A 16,005-nucleotide genomic window follows, 5' to 3' on the forward strand; every position below is an offset into this window, starting at 1 on the left:
ATAATTGGCAAGGTGCAAAGTCGGTGGAGGCCTGGAGGGAGATTAGAACTGGCGCTAATTGTCACAAACACGTAATCTTATGGAATGTCGCACATTAAGAGGAAATACCAGCTGAGCCCCTTTATATGTATCTCCGTCGCACTGACGGGGGCAGCTCCTAAAATTAGTGCGATAAGGACAACTGTAACTTAGGCGAAAAATCTCAGAAATTGAAGTCTTGTTCTCGACATTTTTGTCCTTCAAAACGTAACCAATCGTATCGATATTTTGAGAACGGAACGAGAAAGAAATTATCTGTGTCTCGGTCAGACGACCGTTGTCAGACACAGATAATTTCTTTCTCGTTCCGTTCTCAAATTGATTTTTGCTTTTATTGGTGCCGATTTCATATGCGCCGTAAACAGACGCCTATTTTCGGCTGTTATTATCGCTGTTTGAATTAACCTCGTTCTTACAAAAACCAGAATATCAATAATAGTAAAACACACAGATACACGTAATGGTAATATTGAACTCAAATAAAAAATATTCATCTAAGGCCAAAATCCAGAAAGGAAAATGTCGCGAACTTTTGTATAAAAAAATACCATTAAGGTGTACTCTCGCTAGCGGCATATTCAAGTTTTCACTTCTGCCGGCACTCCCGGAGTGCAACCCGTTGTTTTTTTTTATTGCGAAACAAACGGCTAACAATCTTATATAGTATAATCACTGATCGAAATTTCCTCTAAGGTGTATCAAGATCAGCTATGGATATGCGGATATTACCCCTAGGTAAGTTAATAAATTAATCAACAAATGGTTTGTTTGCATTGACTTTACAAGCAATTATTAGAACAGATTTTTTAGGAACTTCTGTAACAGAAATAGGGCCTTCTTCCTCCTCCTCGCATTCCTCCATTCCCATTCCATTCCTCCATTTCCATTTCCTCGCATTTTGCCATGGCTCATGGGAGCCTGGGGTCCACTTGACAACTAATTCCAAGATTTGGCGTAGGCGCTAGTTTTTACGAAAGCGACTGCCACCTGACTTTCCAACCTAGAGGGTAAACTAGGCCTTGTTGGGATTAATCCAGTTTCCTCACGATGTTTTTCTTCACCGAAAAGCGACTGGTAAATATCAAATGATACTTCGTACGTAAGTTCCGAAACACTCATTGGTAGGAGCCGGGGTTTGAATTTGAACCCGCACGCTCTTACCGCTAGGCCACCAGCGCTTTTTAATCTGCAATAGAAATAGTTAAGTACCTTTATTTTATAAAAACGTACCTATATTAATTGTACCTATATTAAAATCATTAAAAAAAGGCATTTTTTTATTTTAGTTCATGTTTTAAATTAAAAAAAAAGCCAAAAAAATATTTTTTTTATGACCTTTAAAAATTTAGTATTTGTTTCATAAATACGAGTACATCATCTGTGAAAATTTCAACCGTCTAACTATCACGGTTCATGAGACACAGCCTGGCGACAGACGGACTAGGGGATTTCTTTCTTCCTACTTAATAGATTGGCCCCTATAAGAGTTCATTAGCAACACAATCGTTCTCACGTAATATACCGCCGGGTTTTGTAAGGAGTTTGTGTTTTTTTTATAAAAAATATTTTCAGAAAACTTATTTGTTATAAAAAAATGTTTCCCATCACAATTAGTACCCCTAGTGTAAATATTTTCGACAGCGAAACGTGACGTACGCGTTTGCGTTAAGTGTCATTTTGTATGAGATTTTTGACTTTCCTAAACGTCCCGCTTGGCGCGCTGTTCAAAAACCCATACAAAATGAAACTTAACGCAAACGCGTACGTCACGTTTCGCTCAGTGTTGCCACCTTAGCCCTTTTGGGGCTAGATCTAGCCCTTTTTACCTTACGTGAACCCGTTTTTAAATGATTTAGCCCGGAAAGGGCTATCTAGCCCTTTTCACTTTATTGAAAATATTACACCAAAATCTGAAATCATCATCTAACATAATTTTGCGATTTATTTATATTTTTCTGGTAGATAGCATTTGTTCGATTATGGCAACATATCGCATCTCTACGCCGCTCCGATTCGGGTATTCCCCGAGCATTGTTTTTAGAAAATTAAATCATTGATTCGTCTGCGTACCTATACAAAGTGATTGTGAACATTTCAAAAGTTCTCGTGAGTAATAAATAACTAAGATGGATTTGCCGCTTCAAAAAAAGACTGCACATAAGCAACATTACAAAAAAGAGTGGGAAGCTGAGTTTAAGTGGTTAAAATCAGTGCCAGGAGATTCATTGAAAGCTCGGTGCTTGTATTGTAAAGTGGAAATGCAAGCAAAATTATACGACATCAATCGTCACAAGGACACAAAAAAACATAAAGAAAAAACAATTCCATTTACGTCATCGTTACAAACAAAAATAGTTGTGCAGAAAGAAGATACTACCAGTGCCAATAAATCTGAAGCATATCTTAGCTTATACATAGCAGAACACTCTTCAATTAATAGTGTTGACCATCTTACTGACTTATGCAAAGAAATTTTCAATTGTGACTGTCTGAAAGGAGGCGCAAATGAAATCCATATGCATCGTACTAAATGTACGCATATTATAACTGAAGTTCTGAGTCCGTATTTCAAAGATTTACTGATCAAAGATATTGGGACGAGCCCTTTTAGCCTGATACTTGATGAGTCTACAGATGTGTCTGTCACAAAACAGTTAGGAGTGGTGATTAAATATTTGAACGAAGAACGAAACGAAATAGTTTCGACATTTCTAGGTCTTCAGCAATTGACTTCTGCAAATGCCAGATCTATAGTTGATAGCCTTATCAGTCTTATTAATGACCTACAATTAGATATTAAAAAACTAATGGGAATCGGAACCGATAACGCCTCTGTAATGGTAGGAATAAATAATGGGGTGTTCCAAATTCTGAAAGAAGAATATAACTTACCCCATTTGGTTTTGAATAGGTGCGTTTGCCACTCCATACAGTTGGCTGTATCACACGCTTCGCAAGAGACTATTCCACGAAATATTGAGTTTTTAGTCAGAGAGATATACAATTGGTTTTGTCTATCTCCATCCAGACAAGATGCATACAAAGAAATTTATGAAACCATAAATGTGGGCGAGAAACCGCTGAAAATTCTAAAGATGTGTGCCACTCGCTGGATTTCTATAGAGCCAGCCGTTACTCGAATACTTTCTCAATGGGATGAACTCAAACTTCATTTTCGAATTGTACAGGCGCCAGAAAATTGCTACACAGCTACAATGCTACATTCGATGTTACAAGATGAGAAGAATAAACTGTATTTAATTTACTTAAAATCAGTGCTTAACGAAGTTCAGCAAACATTGAAAATATTTGAAGGCAAAGGAACAGATCCGGTACTACTCCTAGATGCACTGAAACGACTCATTCAAAGTTTGTGCCATAAAATTATCAACCCGAATTCCCGAATAGACTATTTTGTTCAACGAGTCAACGATTATGTTGATCCGAACCCATACATGGGATACATGTTTGAAGATTCTTTAAGTAAGTCGAGTCAAGGAGAACCGGAAAAAAAAGCACTCAAACAAAGATGCATTGATTTTACTCTGAAATTAATAAGTGAATTACAGCAGCGCTTGCCAAGTAACTTTAAAAACCTGGAGACCATGACAATTCTTTCTGTTAAAGAAACGTTAAAAAAGAGCAAATCTGTACTACCCATTGTTAAACTTGCTGAATCGTTCGGTGTGCAGCCTGAAGAAATTGATAAAATATTGACACAATATAGGCACATTGCTAACCAGGATTGGGAGAATAAAGAAGACAGCGTAAAATTTTGGTGTGAAGTGATTGTTCATAAGGATGCTGCCGGAAACAACCCATATCAGGAGCTTGGAAAATTGGCAAAAATTATTTTATCTTTGCCTCATTCTAACGCCGATGTAGAGCGCGTTTTCAGCTCAATGAACTTGATCAAAACCAAAACGAGAAACAGGATGGGGTTAAAAACAATGATTGCAATTTTGAATATACGATGGGGATTAAAACGACTCAAACAAACTTGCTTTTCTCACAAGTTTCCTGAGGACATAATTAAAAAATGTGGAAGTAATTTGAAATACACTTTCAAATTGTCAAAAAATTCCGTGGATTGCAATGAGCCATCTACTTCTTCTGCTCCACCAAATCAAATCATAGAAGATTCAGATGAGGACTTTGATTTTTGATTGTTTTTTGTTAAATTTTGTTTGATTTTTGATTAAGTATTTTTTGTTAAATTTGATTTTTGATTATTTTTTGTTAATGTTTTTTTATTACCAATATGGTAAATAATTATGTTTTAAATTTAAATTCTTAAAAAATTTAACCGGTTATGAATCATTTTAGCTTAATTCATTAACTTAATAATATTTTAATTTTTGAACTTAGTTGATTGATTAAATCTTCAAAATTTATTCGATTTTGATAATATTGTTAGTCAAACTAAAAATTAAACAAATGATTGAAATCAGTATTAAGGTGTTTTATTAGCCTGTATACAGCAAGGCTCAGCAAGTGCTCCATCTAGCCCTATCTAGCCCTTTTTAGCTTCTTCAACAGCCCTTTTTACTAAAACTAAGGTGGCAACACTGATCGACTAAATTTACACTAGGGGTACTGATAACAATGGCGTTAAAAACCGTTTTATTTCCCCTAGAATGATACGCAAAAATTAACAACCGTATAATAACATTAATAACATCGCAGATGGCCAACCTTTCCGGCGGTTTTTATTTATAATATTTCTCTCATCTCTTTTTGGTAAAATAATTTTCAGCTTAGAATACTTTGTGCGAAATAAAATTGAGTTTATATAGCTTTGCTTCCCGGTATCCTAAGCGCTTGGCTTGGGACGTGGTAACGAATGATGTGAAAAAGCAAAAAGAAATCTAAAATTTAAAAGCATAGCTACATGCCTTACTTCCTTACTTTGGAACTTATCTAACGATTTGTGAGAGGTCTTTAAAATATTAAAGAGTCATATTAAAAAAAAAACAATAGTTATTTGTTTTACAAGGGGGCAAAGTTGTTGTATAATCGCTCGTGCTAATATTGATACCCGAGCAAGCGAAAAATTCCAAAATTGAACCATGATCGTAGCGAGTGGTTTGAGAAGTGGAATCTTGAGCGTCGCGAGGGTTTCAAGGCACGCAAGTGTTAAACAAACTTTGCCTCCGCGTGAAACACAATAAAAATCACGATACCAAAGTTAAATACTAACTATGAAATACCATAAACATCAAATCAAATCAACGTCATAGAAAAATATCATTCATGATCATCATTTAAAAGTCAATTCTACCAGCTAACATAAGGAAACAACTCAAAATTTGCATCTGATTACTTTGCCCCACATGTGGATAAAATGCCACTTTCTTGTTAGTTTTTTACCAGTTGGTGTGGAAAAAATTACTCGTTGAATATACCAAAATAATGTACCACTCAACCAAACCTTGGCCAAAAGAAACAAAATATTCGCCAACCGTCTGATATGACTTACTTATATTACCTTAATATACTAAAAATAGGCTAGGCTGAATATCTGAGGAATTTATTATCGTTTCTGTACAAAACCCTGCAAAAAGGCACAATTTCTTTTCGCCGAACTAAATCTCTTTCGCTATATTAATAAACCTCCTATGAATAAACGGGATATTGCCACATTTTCCTAGCTCTTAAAGATTTGATTGGCTAGCATACAATTTTATATCTTTGTTTTGTCAATATCTAGGCCAAGAGGTGTTATTCAGACTTACGATGCCAATATCATACCAATTTCAGTGAAAAACCTAGGGCCCATTTCTCGAACGGTATTAGACTAATATTATTAGTCTACATTGTCAAATCGTATGGGTTTCCATGACAACACACTAATAATATTAGACTAATATAGTTCGAGAAATGGGCCCCTAATAATGAAGATTTGTGCAAGTGGAATGTATAGTCGCCATCAAATATGTCGGAGCGGCCAATGTGCTTACAAATATTCTGAACGCCTTTATTGTCAAGGCGTTGGAGTGAGTGTTCAGATTCAGTTCAGAGACTTCAGAGAGTTCAGAGCGGCCGCGCGCCGATATATCTGGGGCCAATTTCTCAAAAGGTATTAGACTAATAATAAATAATAATATTTAAGTTTCTTATGTTTTTTTTTTACTTGTGTTTTGATTTTAGCACACTTGAAAGTTTATTCTAAGACGAAATGTATTTGTGTAATAAATAAATATATTAATAACTAATAATATTAGTCTACAGACTGTCACGTTGTATTTTATACTGCGTTAGTGGCAAACAGGCATACGGCCCGCCCGATGGTAAGCAGTCTCCGTAGCCAATGTACGCCTCCAACTCCAGAGTTACATGCACGTTGCCAACCCTAACACTCCGCACCCTCCTTGAGCTCTGACCAGCTAACTTACCAGTTTAGTGTTATTTGGCTGCGGTTTTCTGTAAGGTGGAGGTACTTCCCCAGTTGGGCTTTGCTTTAGACCTGGCATGACATCCGCTGTGCTATGCCCTACCACACAAAGCGAGATGACATTCACAATGCCCATACCTCTTTTTTTGGACGTAGTTTAAGGACGTACCCGGGTTCAGGTGTATGGGTTACCATGACGACACACTAATAATATTAGACTTATACCGTTCAAGAAATGGGCCCCTGATATATCGGAGCGCTGCCGCTCTAAACTCAATCTGAACACGTACTCTAACACGCCTTGACTGAATTGCGATGAGTTGATATTGAAATTATATTTTCAAAAATTCGTTTATGCATCCCTCAATTCCAATGATGTTCTATATTGACGTATGTATGTATGTATTTATTTGCAAAGAATAAGTGGGTACAAAAGTACGTACTTATTAAATTCTGTCATTCAGCAACAGACATTGTTACATACACGACTATTTTTTGCCATTGCTCAAAGAAGCTTTCCGGTTTGTTCGGCAACCTTATCCTAAGAATGGAGTTGGTCAATGGTTTGCATAGATATCAGCATATTTTTACCTGTCTCTAGTTTTGTTCTATGAGCTTTATCTTAAAAACCTAACATCTAGACCACGAAATTCGAAAAACAAAACAAGAATTTGATACAATTCTTCATACAACGAATGCTGGCGCCATCTGTAAAATACTTCGACCGGCCAACCTTACTACTGCAGTTATTTTAACAAAATTGGCCTAGTGCGAGTTGGACTCGCGCACGAAGGGTTCCGTACCATTATCTATAAAAACGGCAAAAGAATCACGTTTTTTGTAAGGGCGCCCCCTTAAATATTTATTTCAATCTGTTTTTTAGTATTTGTTGTTATATCGGCAACAAAGATACATCATCTGTGAAAATTTCAACTGTCTAACTATCACGTTTCATGGGATACAGCCTGGTGACAGACGGTCAGACAGACAGACAGACGGAAAGCGGAGTCTTAGTAATAGGGTCCCGTTTTAAAAATGATACCAATCTGACTTTTAAACCGATGGTTCGCTTACAAGTTCTACAATACATTATTTTCTACAATAGAGCTACCGGTAAATAGAAAACAATATTTCGTAAATAGAGTAAGAGTTTCATAGCAAAGACATCCAAAGGACGGACAGACAGACGGACATGGCGAAACTATAAGGCAGGGGTCACCAATTAGTATCTTCAGGGGTCCGGTTTTTAAAATAAATTAACATGACCATCACGTTTCTACTTGAGTTTATTAAATAATTAAATAAATAATATACATAGGTCGGCGGTCCGGATTCGAACCGCGATCCGCCATTGGGTGAACCCTGCTATATGGGTTCCTAGAACATACTAGAATACGGAACCCTAAAATAGTACATTACGATACAAGTGCGAAAAATAGGAAATTCGAAACGAGTGGCGATAAATTAAAACAAGACCGAAGGGAGTGTTTTAAATCGACACGAGTTGCGAATTACCTATTCGCACATGTATCGTACAACGTTTTACAGTACATATGGCCCTTTAAATGTTCGACACAGTAACGTAATATGCTAATTTTCGCACTAGTGCTATAAAGTAGCACCATATGTACTGTAAATATACTTTTGCTTTACTCTGAATAAAGTTCCGGGCTGTTTCCCCTTTTGTATTGCTTTGTTTATCCCGTAGCTGTTTATTTTATATCGAAACTCGGAAGTGAGCCGCATAAATTAGTATATTAGTGCTTTTTCGATATCCAAAGACAGATAATAAATTACTTAAGACGGGTTCTTTCTCACTTTGACATTGTTTTTTGGGCTGAATGAACATTTTTTTCAATTACAGATACTTGAATGATTTGTATATACTCAATTACATTGAAACTGTTTTTAGGGTTCCGTACCCAAAGGGTCAAACGGGACCCTATTACTGAGACTACGCTGTCCGTCCGTCCGTCTGTCACCAGGCTGTATCTCATGAACCGTGATAGCTAGACAGTTGAAATTTTCACAGATGATGTATTTCTGTTGCCGCTATAACAACAAATACTAAAAACAGAATAAAATAAATATTTAAGGGGGGCTCCCATACAACAAACATATTTTTTTTGCCGTATTTATAAATAATGGTACGGAACCCTTCGTGCGCGAGTCCGACTCGCACTTGCCCGGTTTTTTTTATTTGCTCTTGAGAATTCACATCACGAAGAAGAAGATAATCACGTCATGGTCTAGTGAAACTAACCGTGAATCATTCAAAACTGTTACGAAGAATATACCTGTGGCCCTAGTGAAAAAGGGTATAAGTCTCTGGCAGTTTAGGTGTATAAGGGCATAAGTGTTAGGTGGAACTTACACCCCTTTACACCTGCGCTGCCAGAGACTTGTACCCTTTTTCACTAGGGCCACAGAGTCTGGGAGTAGGTATTACCTACTCTGGTAAACCCACTTCGCCAGTAAAGAAGGACGCGAAATTTAAATTTTCCATGGGAGCGACAACCCTTTCTCTCAAAAGTTAAAGAGTTGATTGAGGCTCATTATCAAGTTGGTGTAAACTTAAGGTTCTGTTCGGATTACTGCCGCAAATGTTAAAATCAATGTTGCTGCCCGGATTATGCTGTAACAGTAATGCTTATCCGAACGGTACCTTAAAGTAAAGGCATGAACGCTGCCACAGTAATGTCGTTGCAGTCGAATTTCACGTGATTGAATTCTATAAAGAATATTGAGTGAGAAAATAAAGGGATACTGAAAAGAAAAATATTTGAGACTTATAAAATAAAGTATATTTCAATAAAATTGATACAATTTTATATTCATTTTTTCGCAGTTAAATAGAGGTATTATTCGTCAAACTTCTCTTTTTATTATAGGGCTTTACAGATAAGAAAAACAAACACAAATTTTAAAATAAAATCATTAAAATAACAAGTATTATTGCGTTTATAAGTAAATGTATAAAAATATGAGTACTTGTTTCTAAAGAGATTATTTAATTACAGATGAATTAGACTAAAAAGAACAATCTATTCCATAAATAAAACTTAAGTACTATTAAAGTCTTTGAGATTCATGACGGCCTTTCACCGTTATTGAAACACCTATCTCCTCAAACTTAAAAGTTAGAGAGAGAGAGAAGATGTTTTAACGACATGCGCCATGTTTTTTATCCTTTAGCAATGGCGGCGGCTTGTCCAACGACAGCTACCGCGGGACCAGCTTTGATGATGCCGTTGCGGATGTTTTGTCCCACTCTTTCCTGTTATAAAAAATGAAACACAATTATTAATTTTAAGGACGATATAGTGCGTATTAAACCGATGTTATGACAAATAATATTACAATTGAGATTTTATAGTTTCAGGGTCGGCAACGCGCATAAGTTGCAGGTGTACATAAGCTACGGAGACTGCTACCATCAGGCAGGCCATATGCTTGTTTGTCACCAACGTAGTATAATTTTTTTTTATTAATAAATAGTATTACAACCAGGAATTATGAAATTAATGTACCATAAAATTGAGACTCTAAAGTTAAACCCTTCTTCACCAAGTTGAACAAGGTTCTGCAAACTTTTTAAACTGTGCTTTAAACTAAGGCATAGTTCCGTGACATTAAAAAGTAATCAAAATTCGATTAGATGACATTTCAGTTTAAACTGATTCTCATTAAACTTGTAAGTGCCAACATCTATCAAAGAGCTTTTAAAAACTCAATTTAGTTAAAATATGCTATGTCTTATGAAATAAATTACTATACAAACTAGTCACCGGGTACCATACCAGTTAATAATAACCGGCCAAGAGCATGTCGGGCCACGCTCAGTGTAGGGTTCCGTAGTTACTCTTCCGTCACAATAAGCTAAACTGGAGCTTAAAGTATAGTAAATTGTTAACCAAGGGATGAAACGGTACCTTTCACCCGAGTAAAACAAATAGGCAAATTTGCATAATCAGTACCTAATTAAAGTAAGTCTTTTTACTATGAAGGGAAAACTTTTTGCGATAACTCAAAAACAGCTAAACTGATCATGTCCGCTATAGTTTTCATTTAATGTCTTTTTTAAGCTCTACTTCCACGATTTTTTTCATATTTTTTGGACCTATGGTTCAAAAGTTAGAGGGGGGGGACACTTTTTTTTTTTTCTTTCGGAGCGATTATCTCCGAATATATTCACTTTATCAAAAAATGTTTCTTGAAAACCCCTATTAGTTTTGAAAGACCTTTCCAACGATACCCCACACTCTAGGGTTGAAGCGAAAAATAAAATTCACCCCCACTTTACGTGTAGGGGAGGTACCCTAAAAAAAAAAATTTTTAGATTTTATTGTACGACTTTGTCGGCTTTATTGATTTATATATCCATGCCAAATTTCAGCTTTCTAGCACTAACGACCACGGAGCAAAGCCTCGGACAGACAGACAGACAGACAGACAGACGGACATGGCGAAACTATAAGGGTTCCGTTTTATGCCATTTGGCTACGGAACCCTAAAAAGTGCCTTTTGATATGGGAGTTCACATATCTGAAACGATATACGTCAATACCAAAAACAAATACATACCAATTTTTTAAACGGGTTCCACCGAGGGTTGGGCGCTCCTGACACCGCACTCAAAGCGAGCACGCAGGCGAACACGAAAAACAAAACACGACTGAAGTTCATTTTGAAATTAGAATGTTCGAATTTCAAATTCTTTTGAACGTTACGTTCTCACGACAAGTGACAAGTGAATGATGATCGAACACCGAACGCTCGTTATATTGGTAAACTGTTGCAAATTTATTTTTGCATTTTATAGATTAGAAATCAAGCTGAAATGGACTTTACTGGCTAGTGATACAGCGCAATGTATTTATGTGTAACGGTAAATGATACGATGTCTAGCAGGGGTCAGCCAGACTGGGAACTACCGGAGAACTCGATTATAGTGATTCCCCTTTCTACCCTGTTTCGAGACAAAGAAGACGTATACAAGGTGTAACAAATATAAGTAGTTGGGATCCTTAAGGGCAGATTGGGTATTGTCTTCTAATTAGGAAAAAGTAGAAGAAAAGTTTTTTGAGACGAAAAATGTTTGGCCTTTGCATGAAGGGTTGGCCGACTTGGACGACCATAGAAAAAAAAATATTTTCGCGGCAAAATATTTTTTCTTCTACTTTATCCTAATCAAATCACGATATCGAATATGCCTTCTAACGGAACCTCACTAGTTTGTTAATTCTTGATTATCTCGAATGAAAACTGTCAGGACAGATTATTATGATTGAGGTTTTTACCGATTCGTCAAAACTTGCATTCGACATGAAATATGACATGAAAATTAAATTAACATACGATACCCAATCAATACCCAGTCATAGTTATAATGTATGACTAAGTATGGAAATAGTTTTCGTTGTGAGAATTTGTAATAAATTCAAAGAAATTTTAGTAAGTAGAATTTATATATTAAATATTTATATTTGCCAATAATAAGATAATTTATATCATTATAACTATTTCTATTTTGGTACTAGTTGTTAATATTAAATAAAAATACGGTTAAAAATACTAATAAAATAAGTAAGTAAATAATTTAATTGAATAATAATGTCTTAATGTCTAAAGTTTGACTTATAGAATAAATTACAATTCAATAAAAACTAACTTACAACTAACAATTAAGTCCCCCAAATCTGTTTCCTGCGTAAGGGTGCCCATGATGCTGGCTAAATTCCCCCGCTAAATGGCGATGCCGATTATGTAAGATAAACATATATCATAATTACTTAATTAAATAATTTACAAAAAAAGTTTAAGAGTGGCAATCAATGTATTTTTTGATAAATTTGTTACATCAAAAATGTTAATCAAAAGGATTGTTTTTGGCGGGCAATATGGCGATTACATTACTCTTGTAACAGTTGTTCAATTTAACAGGTATGCAAAACTTTTACTCGATTATTTCTTTGTATTATAAATCTGGCAAATCAAAACCAGCATCAGACAAATACAAGTTAATTAAATTGTGATGTCATATTTCATGTAGGTTAAGCATGTCATTTTTACCTTCTGACCGCCAAAGACGTCATATGAAGCGCGCGGCTTCAGCCCAATATCAACCTTCATGCGTACCCACAAGGTTCACGATTACGCGCCGCGTACGATACGCGGGGCGTTCAAAGGGTTAAAATAAGAGCGTAACTTTGACTATATGGGAGCCGCTTTTCGATGCCGGGTTCGTCTGACTTTTAAACGTCCAAACATCCAAATTTTCATATATTATTTTATTAGTTGAATTGCGACCGTTATGGATGTTTTCGTCTTGCAGTATATAAATAGAGTTTATAATATATGGAAGTAATCTAGCTAAGTCTCATAGGTCTTTGTTTATCACCGTACAGTGGACCTGGTATGTAGATATATTTGTTTTTTTTTTCATTTATTTATTGCAGTCATGAACATAGTTACATAATAAGGTGTTACAATTAATTTAGTCAATTCATGACACCCTGTTAGGGCACACAATATTAAATTTAACTAAATATCTAATACCTATTAAACCATTTCATCATAATATGTCTTATTATGTCATATGTTTTATTGTAAGATATAGGAAGCAAACCAGCAGACAAGCCAGATTAATCGCCTGGTGTTTTGGTTGTGTCTAATTTTTCTATCATTCATAGAAATGTTGAGCCACGCCACTCAAATAATAGACACACAGGTCACACTTGAACAAATATTAATTTTGGACCATAGTTGGGAGCGTTGGCACTATAAGTAGTTGAGTAGTTTTAGTAAAATCACCGCTCGCGCCGCCCGTTTCCGAGCGGCACGAACAAAATGCATAGACAATAACGAACCTCTTTTGGACGACAGCGACGGCGGCTTGCCTCGCCGCCTGCCGTCGCTTGCCTCGCCGCCTGCCGTCCCGCTCGTCACGCCGCGCGCCGCTCGCGTCCAGTCCGCGGCCACGATGTCACTTTTTAAGAGGCAACAGGAGTGGTAACTTCTCCATACAAACGTACTCGACGGTTTCCTCCGTGGTTTTTGAAGCTAGAGAAATGATTTTTTCAACACAAATTATTATTATTAATATCTTTGTCCGACTGTTTTTCTTATTTTGATATTTTTAATTATTATTATGGCACTAGTGCACTTCAAATATTCACAAAAACGGCCTAATTTACTGGGCCGCAAAGAGAAGCATGGTATTCAAAACTTAAATCAATCAGCCTAAAAAGCAAAAGAGTCCGACATAGATAATTTCATTACTATTTAGATCTCAAAATTTCGTTACATTTGGCTAAGTTTTGGAGGAGGAAACAGTCGAGTACGAAACATCGTTATTTGAGATTTTTACGCAGGATTTTTCGCCTAATTTGGCGTTGTCCTTATCGCACTAGTTTTAGGAGCCGCTTCCGTTAACGAGACGGATATATTCGCCTAAAACATTTAAATCTCAGCTCCCGTTCCTTTTAACACCGCGCTAACGAAAGAGAACAAACACTATCATCAGTATCATCACCACGCAGTCACGTAGGCCATCGTAACCGTACTGAAAAACTCACCCTCATCTAAAATTTATTATATTTTATATTATATTTTTTTTCATTATATTTTCCTGATCGCTTTTCTGGTGTAAATAACAATTTGTCAGATAAAAATTGTGTTTACAAAGCTTTGCATTCTGGTGCCTTAAGCGTTTGGCATGCCGCGAAGTCACGGGTGTTGCGGTAGAATAAAACAAAGGATCTTACAAACCACAAAGTTGACAGAAAGACAGAGACTCATAAACTAAAATTTATGTCGAATGATTCCTTTAGGAGCCATCTGAAAATATCCTGTAATACTTTCCAAAATATTGGTATAATAGTGCCCTGGCTTTTTCATTGTCGGTCGAGACCAGAGCACTAATCAAGATAGTAAATACTCGTATATGCCTTAAGTCATCGTAAATGAGTTTGATTATATGATGCGACATTATCGCTAAGCGATAAAACTCTTTAATAAATTGCTGGGATTAATTCCTGCCGCTTCTTTTCGTAATCGCCCAACATTTCCATCCTCAACAATAAGACTACTACTCCTAAAGACTGCCAACCAGTCCTCAACTGTGCGTTTCTCCAGAAACTTCCTGCCTCGCACAGCTAAACTGTGGAATGAACTGTCGCTTGCGGTATTGCCGGACCGATACAATCTTCAAACCTTCAAGAAAAGAACGTACTCCCATCTTAAGGCTGGTAACGCACTTACGACCCCTCAGGTGTTGAAAAAAATGACATATATAGTTCGTGTCATCCACGATGTCGCGCAGATTTGTCAAATCTAAACTTTAATAACATGACATTACGAGTCAAGGCACGCGTCGTTGTAAACGACACTATAGATCGTGTCGTTTACAACGCCAAAAGAAAAAGTGACAAAGCCAAGGCCAGATACGAACCGGCATCTTCAGCTTACGGGGCTAACACCCCGGACCTCTAGGCTACCCGACCTATGTGGTACCACGAATTTTCGAGTACTTATACTTTGTCCTTGTCTATATTCCCAGGCTGGAGTCTGGCCTCCTTGTAAAGTGGCGCCAGAACCTTCTGTCCCGGGTTGTCATTGGCGAAATGTCTTGGGCCCTTAGATCCCTCGCAACAGTTGACCACCACGTGGCAGGTGACCTGCCGCTTCCCCTGGGCTGTGTTTTGGTGTTGAGCATAGTCTTTACAGAGTAGCTCTCCTCCCTTCTCATTACGTGGCCGTACCAGCAGAGTCTCCCCTCTTTCAGCTTGTCGGTTATTGGGGCTACTTTAAAAGATCATCTGACATATTCGTTTCGGATTTTATCCAGGCGTGTTACCCCACCTGCATGCACTTGTGGTTCATGCTTCTTTAGTGCAGTCCAGCACCCCGAACCATACAACATCGAGTACTTACATATATACCTATGCAATCTTATAAAAACTAGGCGTGTTTGACATACTTTAAGGCCTAAAATAAACTTGCAAGTTTTCCTTACGTAAGCTATATTACGGAATGAGAGATGAATATCATTATCTCTTTCTAACAACTAGCTTTGTCCCCACTAACATAAGTAAAACTTACAAAGTGTATCTTAGGCCTAAGCGCGAGCAGTAGTGGTATTCACCTAATTTATGGATACCTTACAGGATTTTACGACATAACGAGAGAGATGATGCTGCCTTCCATACAACTTAGATAACAAATCAATTTAATTATTTGCCAACTAGACGGCCTTATCACTTTTATATATGACATCTATTCCGGATTATAATATATATATATATATAATTATATAACGACTTGAAAAAACATCAAAATATTGATTTATCCTCTCGCGAACCTTCCTCTGCCTTTTTTCAACTCTGTGTAACAAACGAATTGAATTTTGAAACGATAGCCGCGATCGATAATGTTTCTTTTTATATTTTTAATTCTACATTTTTTAGGACTTATATATAATTCGAAACCCTATTAGCTTTCGCAACACAATTCAAAAGACAAAGATATTTCCCAATATTGTCCAAAAGCTTCCATGATCCAAAATCAACTCA

Source organism: Cydia pomonella, chromosome 21 (genome assembly GCF_033807575.1).
Source record: "Cydia pomonella isolate Wapato2018A chromosome 21, ilCydPomo1, whole genome shotgun sequence".
Taxonomy (NCBI): domain Eukaryota; kingdom Metazoa; phylum Arthropoda; class Insecta; order Lepidoptera; family Tortricidae; genus Cydia; species Cydia pomonella.